This window comes from Halichoerus grypus, chromosome 8 (genome assembly GCF_964656455.1).
Source record: "Halichoerus grypus chromosome 8, mHalGry1.hap1.1, whole genome shotgun sequence".
Taxonomy (NCBI): domain Eukaryota; kingdom Metazoa; phylum Chordata; class Mammalia; order Carnivora; family Phocidae; genus Halichoerus; species Halichoerus grypus.
In genome coordinates, this window is record NC_135719.1 from 86,613,495 (window position 1) to 86,627,566 (window position 14,072).

The 14,072-nt window shown below is 33.6% G+C and overlaps 1 long non-coding RNA gene across 10 annotated transcripts in view; it reads right to left on the bottom strand.

Annotated features, from left to right (window-relative positions):
- LOC118530243 (uncharacterized) overlaps positions 1 to 14,066 on the bottom strand; it is a 449,173-nt gene extending 435,107 nt beyond the window's left edge. For all 10 annotated transcript variants that reach the window (XR_013440655.1, XR_013440652.1, XR_013440653.1 and 7 more), the window contains exon 1: positions 13,934 to 14,066. This is a non-coding gene — a long non-coding RNA (uncharacterized LOC118530243). The remainder of the gene's footprint in view (positions 1 to 13,933) is intronic.
- Between the last annotated feature and the right edge of the window lie 6 nt (positions 14,067 to 14,072).

Here is a 14,072-nt window from a genome sequence, read left to right on the forward strand (position 1 = left end):
TCTGCCCCTCCCAATTGTGCTCTCTCTCTCTCAAATAAATAAATAAATCTTTTTAAAAATGTATTTTTTTAGAGCAGCTTATAGTAGATCAAGGATCTTGCTGAGGGCAATTAGGAAAAGCTGAATAACACACAAAGACATAAGCTTGCAGGTATTGGAGAGTTGCTGAGACAGCCAGGATTTGAGAGGCAAACCTTTGAAGGAAAAGGAGCTTACTAAAACGAACCAAATGTTTTAAATATGTATTTTCCTCTCATGGCATATGCCAATTCTTGGCTTAGGGCAAGGAGATGAGAAAGGAGGTAGAGGCTGGCTGCTACCCGCAGAAAAGGCAAAAACTAAAGTTTTGTGCTATCAAGGCATTTGAGGACTCTAGAGCTTCCCAAAAAGGAAGAATCTCTTGTCTTCAAAGAAATTGCCAATAAAGCTGCATTGATCATTACACTAAGAAGCCAAGCAGAAAGCAAATATAAAGCAGGACAGAGTATGGGCTTTCTCATGGCCCTGGGAAGCCTCTCAGCTGAAAGCCCTGGAAAGCTGTACCTTTAGAAATAGATGAGTAAGAGAAAGACCAACCATCACAAAGATAGAAAATCAAACTCCAGTCAGCTCAATTCATCATTAGGTTGATATTTTCTGTCCTTTTGTTACCTGCCAGATGATGTGGTAAATCCTCTCTGGAATGAGATAACAGAAATCAGTTCCTACAATCAAATACAATGTCTAGAATTCAGTAAAAAAAAAAAAAATTAGAGTCGTATGAAGAAAAAATATCAAAAGAACAACTACACAATAGAACAGACCCATAGGTGACACATACATAAGAATTATGAGACATGGAATTTAAGATAAATAGATCAATATGTTCAAGAACTAAACAAGCCAAAGAATCTTACCATACAACTGGGACATACAAAAAAACAAACAAACAAATAAAAATTCTAGATCTAAAAATTTAGATCTAGATCTAAAAAATTACAGTAACAAATTTAGATTTCAAAATATAGGCTTAACAATAGTTTGGAAAGAGCTCAAGGATGGCTTACAGAGCTAGATAGAGCAGTAGAAAATATCCAGACTGAAGCATGGATGAGAACAAACTATAGAAATGATCCCTGAAAGTATAGTCTTGAAGCATGGGGGATAAAATAAATGGAAAGTACAGATAAGATCATAAGATATATGTGGGTTGTGTTTAAAAAGGTTTAACATATATGCAATTTGAGTCCTTGAAGAGAGGAGAAGGAGAATGTGGTAAACACAGTATTAAAGAGACTATTACCAATAACTTTTCAATACTGAAGAAAACTTCAAGCACAAATCCAGAATGTCTTATGAACCCAAAGCATTTAAATACAAAAAAAAATTACACAGAGAAAACCACACTGAGTTTCTTCAGCATAAAACAGGTAAAAATCTTACAAAGAGTTTAATGTTCCCCATGAGTGAAAAAGTCATTACTTTAAAAGAAGTGAAAAAAAAAAATGAAGCCAGAGGATAACGAAATATCTTTAAAGTGCTGAAAGAAAATCCTACTAAATTAGAATTTTATACCCAGATGAGATGTCCTTCAAAAAGTGAAGATGAAATAAAAATATAAAAACTAAGATTATTCATAGCAGTAGAGTTACATTAAATAGTGAAAGATTTCTTGGAGCAGAACAAAAATGAATCCAGAAGTAAACAGAGAAATGCAGAGAAGAATAAAGAACAATGGGAAATTTAAGTACGTTTATACATCAAAATGGATATTAAAACTGAAAAGAAATAATATATTTTGTGATTTAAAATATAGTTAGAATTGAAATGTTTGACAGCAATAATACAAAAGTCAAGAAATGGGTAAATGGAGATAAAGTATTCTGTGTACCTTGCATTGTCTGGGAAGTAGTAAAAGTACAAATTTAAAATAGATGGTCATATAATAAGGATGTGAGTTATAATCTCTAGGGTAATCAATAATAAAAAAAAAAACGTTAGGCTTAATGACCAAACTAGCCAAGAGTTCAGGGAGGGGGACATGGATTGCTAAGAATATTTGGTTAGTGAAAGATAAGGAAAGAAAGAAAAGTAAAATGAAAATTATGGAGAAAGCAAGAAATAAATAGTATAACCATAAATATAAACTCAATTGTATCAGCAATTACATTAAACATAAATGGAATAGATACACCATTGTAAAAACAAAGACATCCAATGATTAAAAAAAAAAAAAAAAGCCCAGCTCTATGCTATTAAAAATATGTCCTTAAATTCACAAGGAGGTTGAAAATAAGAGACAGAAAGCATATCTTGCAAATACTAAGCAAAAGAAAACTAGTGTGGCCATACTGACATAAAACAGGGTAGATGTTCAGGTAGGTAATCTTGTTAGAGCTAAAGAGGGGCATTTTCTAATGATAAAAGAGTTAATACATCAGGAAAATATAGCAACTTTAAATTTATATACATCTGATAGCATTGCTTTAAAATATATGAAGCAAAATAAGATGGACAGAAATAGAATATGCACAAATCAAAAATCATATTGGAAGATTGTAATACCTCTCTTAGTCATAATATAATAAATAGACAAAATAACAATAAGGATATAGAAGAATTCAGCAAGAAAATAAATACTCCTGACCCAACTGACTTATTTAGAACACTGTCTTTGGGGTGCCTGGGTGGCTCTGTTGGTTGAGCGTCTGACTCGGTTTTGGCTCAGGTCATCATCTCAGTGTCCTGGGATCAAGCCCACATTGGGCTCCACGCTCAGCACAGAGGTTGCTTATCCCTCTCCCTCTCCTTCTCCTTCTGCTTCTCCCCTCTTGCACTCTCTATCTCTCAAATAAATAAAATCTTAAAAAAAAAAAAAACACTGTCCTCAAACAAGATAGAATATACATTCTTTCAAGTACACATGGAATGTATACCAAAATACACATTTTATCAATGTTGGTATATGTTCAATACATTTTAGAGAATTGAAATCATGGCATATTCTCTGACCTCATTGCTATTAGATTAGAAAACATTTTTTTACAAAGATAAGTGAAAAATCCATGTATATTAGGAAATTAACCAGTACACTTTTAAGAACAGACAAAACTTCCTTAATCTGTTAATAGGTACCTATAAAAACCTATAGTACGTATCATATGCAATAGTAAAATGAAGAAACGTCCCCCCTCAACACACAAAACTGAGAAAGAAACAAAGATGTCCATTAGTGCCTCTTCTGTTCAACATCTAGTCAAAGTAATAAGGAAGAAAAAGAAATAAGGGATATAAGGCTTAGAAAGGGAGAGAAATATAACATTATTTACAAATGACATAACTGTATATTTATAAAATCCAAAGTTTTCTATAGTAAAACCATTAGAATTTGTAAATGAATTAAGCAAGGGAACTGGAAAAATGGTCAATTATTTCTATAGACCACTAAAAATTATGAAATGAAATTCTAAAAAATATACATACAATTTGAAATAGCATCCAAAAAAAGCAAATGTCAAAGAAAAAATTTAACAAATTACGTATAAGACCTCTATCCATAAAACTGTGAAATACTGAGAGAAATTAGACTATTAAAACTATAAATGAAAGGATTTACCATGTTTATAAACAAATACAATGTTGAAAGCATAGCATTTCTCCCAATCAAAATTCTAGCAAACATTTTTAAATGTAGAAATTAGCAAGATCATTTTAAATGCAAAAGGATAAGAATAACAACAGCATCTTGGAAAAGAACAAAATCAAAGGATATACATTACTAGAAATCAAGACTTACTACAAAGTATAATTAAGACAGCATAGTGCACAAGGAAACTTAAAAAAAGAAGAATCTAATGACAATCTACACATACACAGTCACTTGATTTATGAAAAAGGTGATACTGAACTGATTCCTTCCCTATAGCACACACAAAATTGAAATGGCACTAGCCAATTGAATATACATAAGAAAAATTATAACTGATTCCTTCCCTATAGCACACACAAAAATCAATCAGATGATCCATAGATATAAAAATAAAAGGTAAAAATATCGCTTCCCCAAAAATAGGAGGATACTGTTACATCCTTGGGGTAAAGACATCTTTAACAGGATACAAAACGTGCTCATCATAAAGGAAAAGACTACTTCAAAATTGAAAGATTATATTAATCCAAAGTCACCAGTAAGAAAGTGAAAAAGGCAAACTATACACTGGAAAAAAAGATAGTTGAAAAGCTTTTATCTCACAAAGGACATACATGCAGAATTTAACAAGTACTACAAAACCGTAAGAAAAAAGATAGAAAACCCAAAAGAAAAATTTATGAACCAATACTTCATAAAAGAGAATATCCCACAGCCAATAAACACAGGGAAAGTGGCCAAAACTTATCAGTTGCCAAAAGAGAACAAATTAAAATTACAATGACATACTACTACATACCCACCAAAATGGCTAAACTTAAAAAGAGTATAACACCAAACTCTGGAAGCACATCATACATTGCTGGTGTAAGCACAAAATGGCACAATCACTTCAGAAAACTGTCTGGTCAAATCTACCACGGCTGAAAATACCTTACTCAGTATTTCCACTCCCAGGTATATATTTAGCAGAAAAGTATACTTATACATCCAAAATACTTATGAGAAGATCAATAGAAGCCAGAAATTGGAAATGACCATGTCCATCAAAAGTAGGGATAAAATGATTTTTGGTATATTCATGCAATGAAATGCTCTACAGCAATGAAAATAAATGAACTGCAATTACACCACATTTGTTTACAGCATGGATACAACAAAGAATATACTATATGTTACTACTTATATAAAGGTCAATAACATAAAATCAATCAGAGCAAATAAGAATTAAAATAGTGATTTCTTTTTGGGGGTAGTGACAAGATGGGACAAAGGGGAATTTCTTATATGCCAATATTATTCTATTCCTTTAAATCATGGAGGATTACATGGATGTGTTCACTTATTCAATATGCGTTCAAATATTCAATAATATGTATGCTTAAATCCGTGCATTTTTTTGAACATGTGTTTTACTTCAATGAAACATTTACTTGACACAAAACAAATAATTACATGGTAATGAAAACAGACTTCAAAAGACAGACATTTCTCCAAAGAAGACATACAGATGGCCAACAGATACATGAAAAGATGCTCAACATCACCAATTATCAGGGAAATGCAAATCAAAACACAATGAGATATCACCTCACACCTGTCAGAATGGCTAAAATCAAAAACACAAGAAACAACAAGTGTTGGCAAAAATGTGGAGAAAAAGAAACCCTTGTACCCTGTTGGTGGGAATGCAAACTGGTGTAAAACAGTATGGAGGTTTCTTAAAAAATTAAAAATAGAATTATCATATGACACAGTAATTCCACTACTAGTTATTTACCTAAAGAATACAAAAATACTAATTCAAAAAGATATATGCACCCCTGTGTTTACTGAAGCATTATTTACAATAGCCAAATTATGGAAGCAGCCCAAGTGTCTATCAATAGATGAATGGATAAACAAGATGTGATGATAGATAAGATAGATAGATAGGTAGACAGATAGATAGATGATAGCTAGCTAGCTAGCTAGAAGGAAGGAAAGAAGATTACTTGGCCATAAAAAAGAATGAAATTTTTCCATTTGCAAGAACATGGATGGATCTAGAAGGTATAATGCTAAGTGAAATAAGTCAGAGGAAGACAAATACCATATGATTTTATTCACATGTGGAATTTAAGCAACAAAACAAACGAGCAAAGAAAAATGAGACAAACCAAAAGGCAGACTCTGAACTATAGGGAACAAACTAATGGTTACCAGAGGGGAGGTGGGGGGTGTGGGATGGATATAATAGGTGAAGGGGATTAAGAGTACACTTATCTCAATGAGCATTGAATAATACATAGAATTTATAGAATATAAATATATTCTATATATAGAATTGTTGAATCACTATACTGTATACCTGAAATGAATATAACACTATATGTTAATTATACTGGAATGAAATAAAATGAGAGAGAAATAGGCTTCAGAAGAAAAGTTTTGGCTTTGCCTTTTCATGTTCTTTACTGACCTGTTGTACCAATAAATTGTTCCATAGCAGCGGGTTCTATACTGGCTTCATGAAGACTCCAATTGGCCTTCAATTTTACTAATGGCAAATAGAAGTTAAGGACTTCTGTTTATAAATACCTCTGTAATAAGAACTCCAAATGAAAGGCATTATAAAGCATGATAGAATGCTTATATCTTGGATTTTCATGTGCTTGTAATTTTTCCCTAAATCTAAAAAATTACTATATTGAGAAATAATTATCTTATTGTATTATGGCTACATAACTACTAAGTGGAGAGGAGCTGATACCATTATCCCATCTAACAAGTGAGGCAGAATGAACCAAAAACACAGCCAAAACCCATCTGGATTTTTACTAAAAGAGAACAACTGATTGATTCAGTACTTGTTTTGTGACCTGCCAACTCAAACATCCAATTTCTCCTTTGACCTAATCTACCAGACACAGACTCCTCTAGTCATTTTTCAGAAACTAGCTTTTAATATCGCCTTCAGTGAAGAAGTCCATGAACATTTGTTCCAGACACAAAATGCTTTGGACAGCTGTCCACATTTCTCTCCACACCTGTTTTTTTCAAGGCTCCTTCAATTCTTTCGATTACATCAGATAGACAGCCTGACTGACATGCTAATCGGCATTCAACACCTTACGCAGCTTTACTCTCTCTCACCAAGAGGGCAGCTAAATTTCCTTTAAAGAGAGAAAAGGTATCCCCTGATTCTGAATTCTGACAGTGGCATCAGCGGGAGAGAGAGGAACACTGCTTCTTGTTCTTAAAGGAACTGGAGATTGTGCATTCATATTAAACTTCCATGCAATATATGTGAAAGTAGTAACAACGCCTCAAAAGATCTAGTGGGTGTCCTGATGACAGTACATCTCATCCTCCTCAAAACAGTAGTTATTTCTGATATGATTTATGGGACCAGTTTGCCTTACGTCACCAGAATCATGTTAGTCTATCTGATTATGTTTCAGGCTACTCTAAGGATCAACTTCTCTAGTGCGTAAACAGTTCTAGGAGTGACCTACATCTATGATTCTAGCTTCTAAAACTCTCCAGTTTGTCTCAAACAGGTTTATAATGCCTTGCCATCAGGAAAAGGGGCTCTCATTCTCTAACAGTTTTATGGACCAAATCATTAAAACAAGCATTTATTTCCCCCCAATTATAGGCACTAAACCCTAAATGGAAATGTGACTTAGTTCAATGTGACAGCTGTCAGGAAATCCAGGCAGGGAAATTTAACCAAATTCACTTCTCCCAATTTCAAATCCAGTATGTTCTTCCAAAATTTTCTAAATTGTACAATGTTAGCAAAGAACATCTGTAATGAAACATGAATTATAAATGATAGCACGCAAGCTCAGAGCTGATAACTTCAGCTACCTGGTCTTCTTGGTTCCAGTTTCCCATCTCTACCTCGCTAATGTCCATTCTGTATGTTCCCTAGGTAAATCTCCTTAAAACTCTTGTGGTTGATGTTCTTAGAAAAGCAATATCTTCTGGTATACTTTCAGAATCAAGTCCAAAATTCACAGCTGAAGACCATTATGGACTAACTTCTCTCATTCTCTCATCCTTGTCTATCATGACTATACATTTCCATTACCTAGTCTTAGACCCATCAGCTATTCCACTCAACTGGAGGAAAATCTTTTCATTACACATGCATACACACCACACACACAAACACACACACACACATTCACATTTTTCCAGGACATAACTAGTTAGTTAGAGAGAAATATCCAATATGCAAAGAGATTAACTATTTTAATATTCAACACTACCATTTTGAAATGCTGGGCTTCTATAAAGGCCAATTATGTAAGATGAGGCATAAAACACTCATGAGAAATTTTACCTAAAATTGGAATGGAACTTGAGTTCTTCTGCTCTTGGTTATTATGAGATTTCAACATTGTGAAAATTATTGATTCTGGATTTTTCACTATAAAGAGGAAGGACTAGTACTTAAATTAATGAATAAATGTTGCAGGTTTCAAATTCTATTTTTGCTCACAAAAACTATTGCTGCAAACAATATTTTATTAGTAACTGAATATCATTATCATCTTTCTTCCCAGAATTTGTTTACAGCATATCATTAGTGATAAAAACACCTTTATGTACCCAAAATATTTTTTGAAGAAATAAAACCAACCTGAAGGATAAATTATTCATTAGTATTTTGATCTTTGAAAGATATTTCAAAGCCCTCCAAGACCAATATAAAGTACTAGGAGTAAACTGATTTTTGTCACCCAAATTCCTTGCTGGTTTTCAATTAACTTCTCCCTTACCTAGATACTGTGGATTTACACATGCTGTGGACCTTGAATATTGATTTTCATTTAAAAATTTTAGAGATGATGTCCTGAACTATAAGTAACATAAATTCTGTGGGTATTTAAAATTGAAGAGAGCGAAGAAGAGTTGCTTTTAGAAAGAGCAAAGAGGACAAGTGAACAATTTAAAAATGGAATGAATGGAATTTAAAAATGCAAATGAGTGAATCATATTTTTCACAGAAGCCAGATGTCCACTTGCTTCCATGTTACAAATCAGTATAAAGGCTTATTTGTAAGGCAAGGTTTACGCAATAAAAACAAAATGATGTATTTAGAAAAACAGTCTATTGATCCATCTGGTATCAATGTCTATGTAAGAAAGGAGAAAAAAGATGGCATTTTTGTTAACTTCACCTCAATTATCAAGATCAGAGTTGTTAATTTTCCTTCAAAAGTCCAGTAAATATGCACTACTTTGTATGCGAAATTTCTTTGTATGTACTTATGAGCATTTTCTGTAAAGAGATATTTCCAAAAAGGTTAAGAACCACTGCTCTTCTATCCCAAGCATCTACATTTTAAAATTATATTGTTTGAAACTTCATTTGGTTAGATAGTAAGACATAAGTGCAGTGTTTTAAGAAGTCAAATATCCTGCAAGTAAAATTTTTTCCTGGAATAGTCTGATTTGGTGAGTGGATCGAAATTAATATACTCGGAAAATGGGAAGGAGTAGAAATGACAAAAGCACTGGACCATCTATTATTGTTATCAAGACAGTCGTTTAGCCTCAGAAATGATAATACAAAAATCACACACCCCAGACAAAAAAATTGTTAAAAATTGTATTAATACTTTAGGTATATTTACATTTATTTGGCTGAGGGTTTGGGCATTTGCATTAACATGATCAGTTACCCATATTTGATCAAGTCCACCAAAACAATAAACAAACTGAGAATTGAGAAATTTACTCAAACTGTGTTGAGTCATTGAATTTAACACTTTCATATCACTTGAAAATTTGTGAATGGGAGGGGCATAAGGAGAATAGAAATATATGTCTCCCTAGGGTGCCTAAAATGACTCAAAGTTGGCCAAAGTATGTACTACAGATTCTATCCCTTGCATTTTTTTATTTGAATATTCTCTCGGAAATTTGTACTTCAAATCCCTTAATATACTACCATTACTTCACTCCCCTGTTTTTTAAAAGGTCTACACAGAAGAGAGGGAATGGAGAATTATCAATTACTGAGAAAATGTAGGTTGAAGACAGCCAACACCTACCAGTAAGGCTCTTTCACACCCACATCCATATAATCCACCAGGGACTGTTATCTGATCAAAAATAGTATATTTTCCAGCTCACTTCACTAGATTTAGTTCAACCTCTGCTTTATGTAAATAGAACTTGTCTAACTAAACAGAATTTTTAAACAAGAGGGGTGGCTAAATAACACAACTTGAATAGTACTATTTCTAAGATTTTCTTTTGGACATATTAGACCAATCCATTTTTACCTTATGTACTCACACACAACTTATCACAATTAGAGAAATATAATGCATTTAATACATGGCCAAGGTAGTTACAGAAGCTACTTAAAAGAGGAAACCTATGTTTCACCTAACTTTTACAGTAACCAGGGCAAGTACTTTATACGGGGAACAGGAGATTAGGAAATACTTCTCAGTGGGGTTGTAATATTATTCACATGATATATATAAAAAAAATAATTCTTTATTAGTTATTGTTGGTAAGGATACAATCTTATTTGCTTAGGAAATGAACTTGAAGTTGTTATTTGATCTTATTATTTTCTGAAATCACCAGGCCATGTTACATGACTTGGACTCATAATGTAGGAAATCACCTAAGGCCTTGCTTCTCACGGTGTGATCCGCAGACCAGCAGCATCAGCATCACCTTTGAGTTTGTTCAAAATGCAAATTTTCCTAGGTACCCCAGCCTACTGAATCAGAATCTTCAATCTGACAGGATCCCCAGGGGATTCCATATACAGATTAAATTTGAGAAGCACTGGTCTAGATTAGAGGTTCTCCAAGTGTGATCCTCAACCAGCAGCATCAGCCTCACCTGTGAGTTTGTAAAAAATGAAAATTTATCAATCCAACCCCAGGCCTACCGTACTTTAACAAGTTCTCCAGGTGGTTCTTATGCACGTTATAGTTTGAGAAACACTGGCCTAGGTCATTAAATTCTGATTTTGTTTCAAATATTTTCTATGTACCAAGCCCTCCTGCTACCTGTTTCTTTGTCACACCTGCTAGAAAGAGAATCCTTCTAACACGATCCTTTCTATTCTATAATAGAAAGGGAAAAAATGCTTATATATTTAGCTGTTCTTGGAAAGCCCTAGAATCCCATCAAATATTTAAAACAATTTGAGTGGAGGTTTCCCTATTTGAGTTTGTTATTCCAGCATCGTTCCTATTATCTCAAAAGATATCATGAAAGTCTCACATATTCACTTATGTTTATTTTATCATACATGAGCATGCATATGCATGCACTCATACACACCATTCAAAACATAGAGGTATTGAATAGGTAGCGAGTAGTCATATCAATCACATATTTAGTAGTTACTGTTTCCCCTTTCCTTCCCATGTAACATAAAAAAAGACAAGAAAGAAAACCCAATATCAAAACCAATAGGCAGAAGCAGAACTTCACAATAATGCAAATTTTTAAAGCCACACAAAAAAAGGAATGTTTTAAAGCCAAGAGCCTTACAGCACAAATTAACTCAGTTCTCCTGTGGCAATCTTTGGTCTATCTGCAAGAAACTGAAGTGGTCCCATTTTTATCATCAATCTAGTTGAGTGATCACCTCCTCTATGAAGCCTTCCAGTCTCTCTGAGGCAAAATTAGAAGCTCCTCTTCTGACTTCCCATAGAAATGTTGGTGTGCCTTTATCATAACCCTTACTATATTGTGCCATTAATTTTGGTTTGTTGCTTCATTCAGCAGACTATGAATATTTTAAAGGTTGGAAACTTTATCTTAGTAGTCTCTGATAGCAAGAATAGCCATGCTCTTTAGTCAATACTTAGTAACGATCTTTGACTGAACAAATGAGTAAATGAATGACACTATCACAGTAAACAGAATATACCCTTTCAAAGCATAAGAGCTCAAACAACAATGAAAACACCAGGCGTCAGAAATAATCACAAATCTTGCATTCCTTCTTATGTTAACAGTGTTAGAATCCTCTTCGTTTTGTACCTATGTAGGCCCTGAACAGTTTAAATGACTTGCTCAGATTTATATGGCATGATACTGAAAAATCAGACAAATATCTTCTTGGTTTTTCCATTGCCCAACACAGTCACTTGAAAGGCCATGAATGAACCCAATTATGTGCTTTCACACTTAAATAATTATGAAAATTATGTTGCATTTCACCTGAACCATTGCCTTGCTTCGTTATGTACTTCAGAACTGTAAAAAATGTTTTTCATTCTGCACCATCACTTTTAAGCCTCAAAATTCTTATTATTGGAAACAGATTTTCTCCTGCCTGGTTTAGGGTATCTCTGAAACATTTCCAGATCTCATTTCACCTTAAAAGTCCTCTTCTTCTTTCAATACCTGTGCTTGAATCCCCTTAAGGTTAAAGTTGCACGCACACACACACACCCCAATGAAAGGGCAGACAACTTAACACTGCTTGGGAGGATTTTTCCCATGCTTTGGTCCCAAACAACCACATGTAATATTGGGTGACCTTTTGCTCCAGACTATTCAGCCTATTATATAGTGGCTTCCTTTTCTTAGACATAGCAAAGAAGGGTTCAGGCCTCAGATTTTTGAAGTGGAGCATCAGAAATTTACCATATGAGCAATGAACAATCCCAAAGATCTTTGGGGCCAGAGAATCAACAGTGTTAACAGTACCATGCCCTTACCCCAAAATTATCTTCCTCCACACTTTAGCTCTCCAAATATATTTTAGTTATAGAAGGCTGTTCAAGTGCCATGCATGAAGAAATGAAGATAAAAAAGGACAAGAAAAGACAAATGCGGTCACAGTAAAGAAAATAATGTAAATAAACTCATTCTTATGAATATAACCAATCATTAATTTGACTATACACTTATTTATTTGGTTTCTTAGTGAGAACATTTATAAAATGCTCTTGTACAGGTGATAAAATCAGTTCATGAAACAGCATGCCCGGGACAGGGAAAATGTTTCAGGGCAAATATATACAAAATGTGCTTATTGAGCTAAAAGAAAAGCAGACTCTGTGTGTGTGTGTGTGTGTGTGTGTGTGTGTGTGTGTGTGTGTGTGTATTCTGGAAACTAAATGCATGATTTTGAGATATTGCAAGGGAAAATATATTATTTCTGTATGTCTTCCCCTCCTACATACTACAAAATGACTGCATAGATGTCATTTCAAAGTCACAATAATTTCTTAACTACGTGAAGGGAGATACGAAGAAAAGTGAATACTGAAAGTTGTCTTAAACATCAGTGCTTTCAAACATTGATTCATAGTAAATTTCTAGCAAAACCAGCCTGAAGTAAACAGAGATTAGTTTTGAATTAAAATACTTTATTCATTCAGATCATGGCAAAGATAATTCGTAAAATGAGAGATCTAGAATATATAATCCTATACATCTATGATTCCATGGAATGTATTAATGATTATTCAGTTTCTTGCCCAAAATGAAACAATGTCACTATAATATAGGAGGAAAACAAGTTTCTGTAACATTGTGAACGACATTGCCATTGTAATACTTGACTTTATTTTGCCTTAAATACTAACTTATTCTTGCTGGTTATAAAAACACTGTAAGAAGAAAAAAATTAAAAACAAAACCTTAATGGATAACTAAAGAGCTTTGTGTGCTAAATTCAATTCAGGTTTAATTTGTGAACAGAAATCGTTTAATGTGTATTTGGTTAAGGATATGTGATCTGGTCACAAACGATGAATGGCCTGGGATGTAAGAACCAGCTGTGAGTTTTAAAATTACAACTTAGAGAATTTTAATGTCTTAAATTTATCATTGTCTATGATTTTACAATAGTACCATAATCTACTTTAATAACAGCACATGCTTTTTATTATTTTGTGAATTCTCAACACCCTTCTCCAAAGAAATCAGATTTCAGAAGTTCTCACACAGTCAAAACCCTCCAACATGAAATTTATAATCAAAGACTCAGCCCAGAAACATATCTAAATTCTGTTCAAGTAAAGTATCTCTCTCTCTCTTAAATGTTCTCACATATCAAATCACTGTATTCATCCCTATGTATTATTTCTGCTATAAAAATATCAGTGTGCTTTTGGAAAGGTTTTTACTCTTACAAAATTATTGAGATGTCTATCTGAAAATCAATGGTAGGTTTGGTGACATAATTACTCTAATTCTCAAAAGCCAGGCATTCATAAATGGGGAGCTATGTCTTTTCCTGGTGGTTAAGTTCAGGCATTTGTTAATTGGTACAATCAGAGAGCAATAGTTTCAAGGCTGCTGCAGCAGTATGCTTACCTAAATTGATGCACAAGCTAGGTCCATGGCGAGAAGCACTCATTTACCCATAAAAACTGAGAAATTATATTGCCCAGTAATCAACTTGCGTAGGCAGTTGTTCATAGGTGTGTCTCTGATCCATGCACTAAAAAGCAGA